Genomic DNA, 11010 nt, shown 5'->3' on the forward strand with positions numbered 1-11010 from the left:
ATTGGGTCTCTCCTTTCTGGATGGTGGTGATGGTAACACAAATCAGTGCATATATCCAAGCTTACCCTATTTATATATTAATTATGTGCAACTTTTACTTTATTTAATATTTTCTAAGATTTTATTTCTTTGAGAGAGTGAGGGAGAAAGAGCATGAGCGGAGGGGAAAGGGTAGAGAGGGAGGGAGAAGCAGGCTCCCCACTGATCATGACCTGAGCCGAAGGCAGATGCTTCACTGACTAAGCCACCCAGGCGCCCCCATGAGCAACTTTTATATATCAGTCACCATTTAATAGAGCCAGGGAGGACATAGAAGGAATGAGGATGAGTTAACTGGGAAGGGGAAGAGAACACAGTGTGCCAATGCTTCCTTTCTCTTCTTGTAAAACGAGTCCGCGTGATAAGAAAATCCAGCCGCAAAGAGAAGTGCTTGTCCATCATTTCATAGTTTTCTAGTTACTAGGATTGTATAACAAATGGACCCAAACACAGAAGGAGAGAACAACCATTTGCTACACATGAAGATTCTATGGTTCAGGATTTTGGACAGAGTGTAAGAAGGACTGTTTTTCTCTTCCCCAGGGTGATGGGACCTTAGCTTGAAGATCTCTAGCTTAGCACTGGGATCATCTGAAGACTTGGCCACTCACATGCTTGGGACTCAATGCTAAGTCCCTGGCTACTGGCTTGGGGCAGGTGGGGAGTGTGGGGGTGGGGCACGGGTTCCTTTCTGTCTGGACCTCACCATGTGGTCTCTCAGACTACTCGGGGCTTCTTCATAGTGTGGTGGAGCTAGGTTTCAAAGGTGAGCTTACAAAAAGATAGCCACATGAAAGCTTTCCAAAGAGCATGCTTCTATAGAAGGAGTACGAAACAAAGATGGCACCTGAGGGGTAATCCTGGGGGGACAGGTACACAAAGGGAGAGTGTGAGGCAGACCAAAGAGGAGCCTTTTATGAAATTCTGGAAGTCACAGCATCGCTTGACTACATTCTGTTCATGGAGACAAAGTTCTACCCAGGTTCAAGGGATGGGAAAACAGACTCCGCCATGCTGATGGGGATTGGCAAGATTCTGAAGAGCATATGGGGGCAGAAATGGTGCTGTGGTTATTTTTGGAAATAAAGTCTGCCACACAAAACTAAGCAGAGACAGAGAAGACTGGGTAAAGGCTCTGAGGCAGCACACCAGGTATACTGTTTGCTGCTTTGGCTACAAAGCCCCTGGTAGCAAGCACTTGGGAATCCAGAAAGGAGAGACCCAATCCCTAACCCAGGGAATCTACACTCTCATCAAGACAGACACAAATTTGGCCACAGTGGAAGGATGCAGGTTGGGTCCCTGGCTGGCTCAGTCCATGGAGCATGTGACTCTTGATCTCAGGGTTATAAGTTTGATCCCCATGTTGGGTGGAGAGATTACTTCAAAATAAAAAAATTAAAAAAGGAAGGACACAAAATGGCATACTAAGAGAGGCGTGAGTGGTGAAGCTATGGCAGAGAGGAGCTGCACTATAGAACAAACAGTGGTCAGTGGCTAAGGAAGATCACAGTGACAGTGTCAGGACCACAGTATATGCCAGTCTCCATGTCAGATTGTTGATATGTTATTCTTTCAGGAGTCCTGAGAGAAGTCTGGAGTCACTCCTAAGACTTGAGGCTGTGTCCTTTATTACAGTGCAAAAACACTTGGAGGACCCACCACAGAATGTTTGTATAGGACACTTGTTACCACTGAATGAATTTAGCCGATCTCTTCCACAGAACAAGCTCATCTAAGAGTGGGAAACATCAGGATGGCACCTGTTGGGGAATTAATGGAGGACAGGTGCGAGGCGGGTTGGGGTGTGGAGGAGGTGGTGCACATTGCCAGGCAGGCCAAAGACAAACACATAATCTGATTTTCAGTGCAAATCTTCAACCTCCGCCCAGTAAACATCATGGGGGAAACTATATAAAGACTCACACAAGGAATTTGTGCAAGGTTGGAGATGTTAGGAACCCCTCCCCACAGAAGCAACGAGTGAAAAACTCTTTTCTCTTTCAGAGCTGCCCTAGAGGGTACAGCTGGGAGAGATTCAAGTGCAGAAGGATGAAAACTCTTTAGCTAATGGATTCATTCATTCATTCATTCATTCATTCATACATATGTACATGCATTCATTCATACATTCATTCATCCCTCCTTGTTGAGCTCCTACAATTACCATGCACTTTAGAGATAAAGGAGATGAGTGAGATATAATCCATACCTTCCACCCGCTAGTCCCTGGCTGGGAGGTGCTCCCACAGACCCTGTGTCAGCTCAGAGTAGTGGGAGCTATGGAGGACGTCACCATATGCAGGGAGATCGGAAAAGGAAGGAGGATGAGGCCATCCAGAGAAGGAGAGAGAAGGCAGCAAAGTCAACAGGGCTCAGAGAGCCAATGAATATTTGTCAGGATCTTTATCTCCCTCAGGACCAGCCCTCTCAAGAACTTTTCTCAGGATACATTGTGGCTTACTTAACCAAACCGAAAAAGATTGCATTGTCTCCTAGCCACTAGGGACTCTAAGAAATATCAACAGTCCTCAAACTCGCTAAGCATATAATAATGAAAGCCATTATTTCAAGACAAATTTTCTTCCTCTTTTTTTTAAAAAGTAGGTTTCACACCCAGTGTGGTGCCAACATGGGGCTTGAACTCACAACCCTGAGATCAAGACCCAAGCCAAAATCAAGAGTCGAACGCTTAACCAACTAAGCCACCCAGACACCCCCTCAAGACAATTTTTTAAAATTCTCAGACACATAACTAAAATGTGATGAAATTATTATAAGATACCAGACCGACTTACACAGTGATCTCAAGGGTAGACTCTCCATGTCCATAATGTATCATAGTTTAAATCAGTTGCCTCTTGTGGGAGTCACTGGGAAAGAGTGGAGAGACTGTGGGAGATGACCAGCTTCTACTATATCCACTTCTTTGGGCTCCTCCATCCCATTCATCGTCTGCCTCAGAAATAAGATAACGTGGGAACCCCTTGTAGACTTCGTTAAAGGAACATTTAAACTTGTGGATAGATCATTTCTCTCCTTCAATACCTCCTTTGTTATCTGGAATTGTATTAATGTTTCAACTTGTCTTTCATATTTTGTTTTTTAAAGATTTTATTTTGAAGTGATCTCTACACCCCATGTGGGGCTCAAACTCACAACAGGGAGATGAAGAGTCGCATGACTCTTCACCTGAGCCAGCCAGGCATCATTTACCTTGTCTTTGTAAAGGCTCAGTATCAGAAGTCTGTTTCGTAGCTGGCTTACTTGGTGAGCCTCATTTTGTCAGAAGTCATTTGGGGAAAGGCATGTTCCCACAGACTTTGAATAAATTGAAGGTGGGAAGAGATGGCGTGGGGACTGTCCCATCAGGCTGTGTGGTGTAGGGTATCATCATAGCAGAAGCAGGAAACTGCTTCAGGAAGGCTGGAGTTGGCCAGTGGCTGAGGATAGCCCACTTGGGTGTATGGGACAGCAAGCCTCCCCGCCCCCACCCAATTAACAAAGTCAAAGATTTTCATATAAATAAGCAAAAGCAGTCAGAAAAAAGGATGGAACAGAAGACTCCAATTAGGATAGCAAAGAGGAAGAAAATATAATCTGTCTAGGCTTAAATAGTAAAAAGAAATGTCCAAAACTTGTATGAGAAAAAAAAACCTATCAGAATTAATATAATTTGATGTGAAAATATAGAGATAGGTGTTCTTGAGTAGGACGATTCAACACATGGAGGACTTCATTCTTCCTAAGTTACTGTATAAATTGTTGCAATTCACATAAAAGTATGGTGTTTTCTGGGCGTGGAGGAAAAACAGAGCTAGATAAGTTAACAACTTTAAAGTTCATTTAGATGGAGAAAGAACCAAGAAGGGCTAGGAAAAACCCCGAAAAGGAAAAGCAACTGGAGGGGAGGAGTAGGCAGCCCTGTCAGATATTAAAACCTAAAGCCCCTATAACTGAAACAATTTGGTAGTGATGAATGAATAAAAAGATGGACCAGTGGAATGGAATACAAAATCCAGAAATAGACCTAGCTGGGTATGACAAAGTCTACACCATGAACGAGGGGTTGAGCTTTTTAATAGGTTCTAGCGGGATACGTAGAAATTAACATGAGACCAAGATACCAATTTCCACTGACAGACTGACAAAATCCCAAAACTGGACAGCAGACTCTGGCTATAGAGAAACCAGGCGCTCTCTCATAGACTGCTGGCAGAAATGCAAAGTGGACAGTCCTATAGAGGGAAATGTGAGAAATCCATCAAAATCCCATGTACATTTACCCCTTTGAACTGCCCATCTCACTTCAATGCATCTATCCCAGACACAATACCAAAAGGCATAAGCAGAAGACCAAGCATGGCAGCACTATTTATAATATCAAAAAACTGGCAACAACCCAAAAATCTTCATGCCAGATCAGATTGAATGAACTAAAGCATATCCTCCTAATGCAATATTAGCTATAAGAAGCTATAAGAAAGAGGGCCCCTGGGTCGCTCAACGGTTGAACAGCTGCCTTCAGCTCTGGTCATGATCCTAGGATCTTGGGGTCGAGCCCAAAGTCAGGCTCCCTGCTCAGCTGGGAGTCTGCTTCTCCCTCTGCCCCTACCCATACTTCCTCCTGCTCTCTCTCTCTCACTCTCTCTCTCAGATAAATAAATAAAATCTTAAAAGAAGAAGAAGCAGATATAAGAAGGAATGAGACTTATTTCTTAAGCTATTATATATATCCTTAAGTGAAAGAAATTATGTGATGCAAAGTGTATATGGTATCCTACTATTGATCTTAAAATGAGTAAGACACTGGGGCACCTGGGTGACTCAATGGGATAAGCCTCTGCCTTCAGCTCAGGTCATGATCCCGAGGTCCTGGGATTGAGCCCCGCATCGGGCTCTCTGCTCATCAGGGAGCCTGCTTTCCTCTCTCTCTGCCTGCCTCTCTGCCTCTACTTGTGATCTCTCTCTCTGTCAAATAAATAAATAAAACCTTTTTTAAAAAAGATCTACTTTAAAAAAAAATTTTTTAAAGATTTATTTATTTATTTATTTGATAGACAGGGATCACAAGTAGGCAGAGAGGCAGGCAGAGAGAGAGGAGGAAGCAGCCTCCCAATCCCAGAACCCTGGAATCATGACCGGAGCCTAAGGCAGAAGCTTAACCCACTGAGCCACCCAGGCGCCCCTAAAAAATTTTTTTTAAATGAGTGAGACACCATGTGTACACAGACACATACATAAGATTTGCTTATATTTTTAAGTACACAAATCATAAAAAATGTTTTAAAATTATCTAGCAGGAGAAGGAGGGAATAAGATGGAGGGGACAGGGGTGAAAGCTAGACTTCTTTTAAACATCTTGAGTTTTAGACTTGACATTGGAACCATGAAAATACATTACATTATTATAGAACAAAATTCCTTTTTAGAAAGTTGTCCCCATAACTGAAAGTAAAATAAAACAAATGAAGGTAAATGTGTGTCCAGTTATAGCCACAAAGAGACGAATGTTCTATATGACCTGAAAACAGTAATTTGATCAATCAAGGAGGGATAGACCTTTATTTAGGACAAAAAAGAAGTAGGGGGAAAAGAAACACATTGTTTTCAATAATTATATTGATGGAGCACTGATATTGGTTTGAGATACTGTTTACATAGCAAGAAATAATGCCAATGAGTAATTATGTTGGTGTCGACAACAGAAATTTTTCAACATGGGCGAAAGGAGATATAAATATAATATTAAAGTTTTTTTTATTTATTTACATAATCTCTACACCCAACATGGAGCTCAAACGCACCCCAAGATAAAGAGTTGTGCATGCTCTTTCAATGGAGACAGCCAGGTGCCCCAATACAAATATAATATTAATAAGATTAAGTAAAATCTGTCATTCTGGGTTTGAGTTGGAAATACTATGAATTCACATTATGAATTATGAATTCATATGAAAATTTGTTTTATAATGTAAATTGTTTCTGATTTTTTAAAAAATCACATTTTCTAACTATGCCCATTGGAAAGTCCTAAAAACAATAGCCAATTCAATAGCAATGAGCAGCCCAAGGGACTAGACTTGATTTCTAAATATCATTTCCCACCATAAAGAATGAGAACTGCTTGGAAAGTGGTTGTTCCAGGTCTTGGGAAAAAAATGGTGGGAACCATAATAAAAGGAAACATACCTATAGAAAGCAAGGCAAATGTCAAACCAATAAAGTAAAGATCAAATAAAGAAGCTTTCTGGCCAAATAGGCAACATGCGAGTTTCAGTAAGAATAATAACAGAAATGGGTTAAAACACATCCGTGCATCTATAAATATACTTGAAAGAAAACCTACCCCTATTGATTTCCTTGAATGTGTGTTGTCTATTGCAGTAATCACTAGCCATCCAGGGGACTGAGCGCTTCAAATGTGGCTAGTCCAACTGAGGGACAAAAGTTTAAGATTTATGAAATCATAAAGTTTGAGATCTGATACTTCTTTCAGTTACTGAAAAGCTTTTAAGTGTGTGGACCAAATTGGGTATATACCTCTACATTTTGCACTATAGATTTGGGAAATCTGATTGCAGTTCAGGTAGTGTTTAAGATGAAAATTTAGCAGAGTATAAAATACACACTAGATTTCAAAGACAGTCTACCAAAAAAAGATGTAAAGTGACTCGTGAATTTTTTTATGTTGATTATATGTTGGAATGTCACACTTTGAAAATATTGGGTCATATAAAATATGTTATTAAAATTAATCTTATCTGTTTCGTTTCCTTTTTTCATGGGGCAGCTAGAAAATTTTAAATTACATTTGTGGCTGGCATTTTATTTCTATTGCATGAGGGTTGCCTTAAAGGATGCTAGCATTACACTGATATATATGGGAAATAGCAGTGGGAAAAAAACAAGTGTTTGTTCTGCTTTTCCAGTCCTAACTATACCTCAGAGTAACCAAGTAGTGATAGAGGTAAGTGTCTCTTTTTAGAAGCATTCAGCTAGGGGCACCCAAGTGGCTCAGTCATTGGATGTCTGCCTTCAGCTCAGGTCATGATCCCAACATCCTGGGATTGAGTCTCTCATCGGGCTCCCTGCTCAGTGGGAATCATGCTTCTCCTTCTCCCACTCCCCCGGCTTGTGTTCCTTCTCTTGCTGTATCTCTCTCTGTCAAATAAATAAATAAAATCTTAAAAAAAAAAAAAAAAGAATCATTCAGCTAATAAATAAAGAAGAAGAGATGCCTGGGTGGCTCAGTCGGTTAATCGACTGCCTTTGGCTCAAGTCATGACCCCAGGGTCCAGGGATCAAGTCCTGCCTCAGGCTCCCTGCTCAGCCAGGAGCCTGCTTCTTCCTCTGCCCCTTTCCCTGCTTGTGCTCTCTCTCTCTCTCTCTCTCTTTCTCAAATAAATAAATAAACTCTTTGAAAAGAAAGAAAGAAAGGAAGAAAGGAAGAAAGAAAGAATGGCAGGAGGTGCCTGGCTGGCCTAGCTGGTAAAACTTGGGCTTCTTGATTCTGGGTTGTGAGTTTGAGCCCTGTGCTGAGCATAGAGATTACTTAAAAAAAAAAAAAAAAAAAAAAGTAATGGCAGAATCAGAACTATCTCATTTTGCACTTCCTAATGAATTGATGGTTTGGGCCTCTAATGCCAGAAAGAGATATCCCAATAGTGGGTGTTTGCCTCCTGATAGAAGTAGATTGTGACACTCTAATTCTTGTTAAAAAACAAAACCAAAAAACCTCAAATCTGAATCTGGTCAAACTTCTGAATCTAACTACAATTAGCAGAAAGATAGGGAGCAGAGGTCCATCAGCAGAGAAATGCAGTCCAGACAGTGAGAAACTACAGTGAAATTCGCAAAATTCTTTCAACAAATAAATTACAAGGTGGCGGGGGCGGCGATGGGGGTGGCTGGGTGGCTCAGTCAGTTAAGCATCTGCCTTCAGCTCAGGTCATGGTCCCAGGGTCCTGGGATCGAGCCCTGTGCTATCAAATAAAATCTTAAAAAAGATTATGAGAGGGGACAAAACATTGAAGAGGGAACTGTAAATTATAAAAGATTTGAGAGACATAACAACCACCTGCAGTGAGGTACATTTTCTGAATCCTGATTCCACAATATCACATTGAAAGGGGGAAAAAAAAGGCGTACGGGGAGGTTGAACCCTGACTAGAGTGTCATTGATAGTAAGGAATTACTACTGATTCTTTAGATCTGATAATATATTGAGGTTATTTTCTTAAGAGTCCTTATTTTAGAGATACATACTGAAATCATCACAGGTGAAATTATAGTACATCTGGGATTGGCTTCCAAATGAGCTGGGGATGGAGGGAGCGGGTGGGGATAGAGATATAGCGAGATCAGCCAGGAATTGGTAATTGTCGATCTTGAGTGATGAATTCATGGGGTTTCTTCTTGTTCTCCCTAAGCTGGAAATGTTTCATATTTTCAATAATAAGAAGGGTTTTTTTTTTTTTTTTAATTCCAAAAAGAAGCAGCAGCAGCAGCAATGAGAACGAGACAGGGTTTGAGGAAAGAACACACACAGCTGAGGGTCTGCCCAGCCTCCTGCTGACTTCCCTGATGGCAGTACCACCCCTCCTTCACCACAGCCTCCTGAAACACCACCTGCCACAGTCACTCCCCTGCTCCAGTCTGTCCAGAAGGGCATGCGAGGCCTGTCAGAATGGAGCCCAAGCTCTCTCTTGCAGCATGCTGTGGGTCCTTTGTCCCCACACCTTTGAGGATGGGCTGCCTTTCCCTGGAAAGCCCTTCACCACCTTGTCTGGTACAGAACTCCTCTGTATCCATCAAAGCCCTGCTTGCTCTGCCCCTCCTGTGATGCCTTCCCTGACTCCCCTAGACAAAGTGTGGCAGCTCTTGTCTCTTCGTAGTGATAGAGCAACACTGTACTATTGATGTCTAGGGGTCTCTTTTTACCCCAGCTCTAATGCCCCTGCTTGCTCTCAAAAAGCAAGTTAAGCCTTTGGCTCAGGTCTCTAGCTGGGAGGACAACACTAACCACTCAGGAGGCTCTCCATGCACGCTAAGTGAATAAACAGGCCCCCTACACTAACAATTCCCCTCAATCCTGAATGCAGTCCTCTCTTGCTTTTTACTTCCTTCTGCTGCAATGATTCATGCATCCGACTCTGTTGCATCTCTGATTTGGGAAACTTCATTTCTTCATGGGTGGGCTGTGTTGGGTATATTGGTTTCATAGACAATGACCCTAGTTCGAAATTCCAAAGTTGGGGAATGGTGCCTTCTTATAGTATGTTCAGGATGACAACAATAATAATAATAATTAATAATAATAATAAGGAAGGAATAGAGAAAGTCCCAGGGCCAGCCGCTCCTGCTGGTAGGGATGTTATATCATGTATCTTTGTATCTTTCTTTCCTGGGTAGACCACAGGGTATACTCCCTGATGGGTGGAATGATCCGATTCTGATGTCACAGACTTTTAAAGAACAGTAATGAACTTCACCCAGAAGGGGACTGAAAAAAACATGGTTAAGAGGCAATTGACCCACATGGTTGAGAATCGAACCAGGCTGGAGAAGATCTGGTTCTTGCCAAGACCAGGTAAGTTACAGCTCTAAGTATTATAAGAACCTGTGGGAGTGAATGCAGACTTGTACCCTGCAACTCTCCAGGAAGGGGAAGCCAGGGAGATGGGACCAGAAAATAGAATGTATGTCCAGGGAAACTCTGTCTGATTCTGCAGACAAGGAAAAGGTGGATTCTGACAATGACTAACCTTGGTGAAAAGTCGGGCACAAGTCCAGGATGGAGAGGTGGTGGTGGGCAGTTCTCCCGCCTGGAGGAGAGCAGAAGCAGAGAGACTCCTGGGTGGATTTGTAGCTGGTGGTGGGTGGGTGGTGAGGGCGGGGCGGGAATTACTGCCCTGGGAGCCAAGCAGAATGCCACCTGACTCTGTCCTCAGCACTGCCTGGCTCTGCAGTTCTGTTAGGAATTTACACAAAGACACAGCAAGGCTGCTGATCACACCTGGGAGTGGGGAGGACACACACCTGGAATCTAGTACTTGAGATGCAGAATCAAGATTTGAAAAGATAGGGGCGCCTGGGTGGCTCAGAGGGTTAAAGCCTCTGGCTTCGGCCCAGGTCATGATCCCAGGGTCCTGGAATCAAGCCCCGCATAGAGCTCTCTGCTCAGTGCAGAGCCTGCTTCTCTCTCTCTCTCTCTCTGCTGCCTCTCTGCCTACTTGTGTTCTCTCTCAAATAAATAAATAAAATCTTTAAAAAAAAAAAAAGATTTGAAAAGATAAGACATCATCCTCGAAGCAGGAGAAGAAACTGGCAAAATGTTAGGGCGCCTGGGTGGCTCAGTCGGTTAAGCAGCTGCCTTCAGCTCAGGTCATGATCCCAGTTCTGGGGATTGAGCATCGCATCAGGATCCCTGTTGAGTGGAGAGCCTGCTTCTCCCTCTCTCTCTGCCTGCTACTATGCCTACTTGGGCTCTCTCTCTATCTCTCTTTCAAAGCAATCAATCAATCTTGAAAAAAAAAGAGAAACTGTCGAAATATAGTTTTTAAAATCTAAGATTTTGAGCTTCACAACCTGCATCTTCTTTTTAAAGTTATTCTTTTAAGTTTATTAATTTCATTTAGTCATCTGTACACCTAATGTGGGACTCAAACTCACAACCCTGACATCAAGAGTCACATGCTCTTTTCTTTCTTTCTTTCTTTTTTTTTTTTTAAAGATTTTATTTATTTATTTGAGAGACAACACAAAAGCACAAATGGGGGAGGGGCAGAGAGAGCGTGGGAGAAGCAGACTCCCCTCTGAATAGGAAGACCTATGCAGGGCTCGATCCCGGGATCCCAGGATCATGGCCTGAGTGGAAGGCAGACACTTAACCGACTGAGCCACCCAGGTGCTCCTCACATGCTCTGCCAGGTGCCCCCATAAAACCCATCTTTTAAGGAAAGAATGGAG

Source organism: Mustela lutreola, chromosome 3 (assembly GCF_030435805.1).
Source record: "Mustela lutreola isolate mMusLut2 chromosome 3, mMusLut2.pri, whole genome shotgun sequence".
NCBI classification, from domain to species: domain Eukaryota; kingdom Metazoa; phylum Chordata; class Mammalia; order Carnivora; family Mustelidae; genus Mustela; species Mustela lutreola.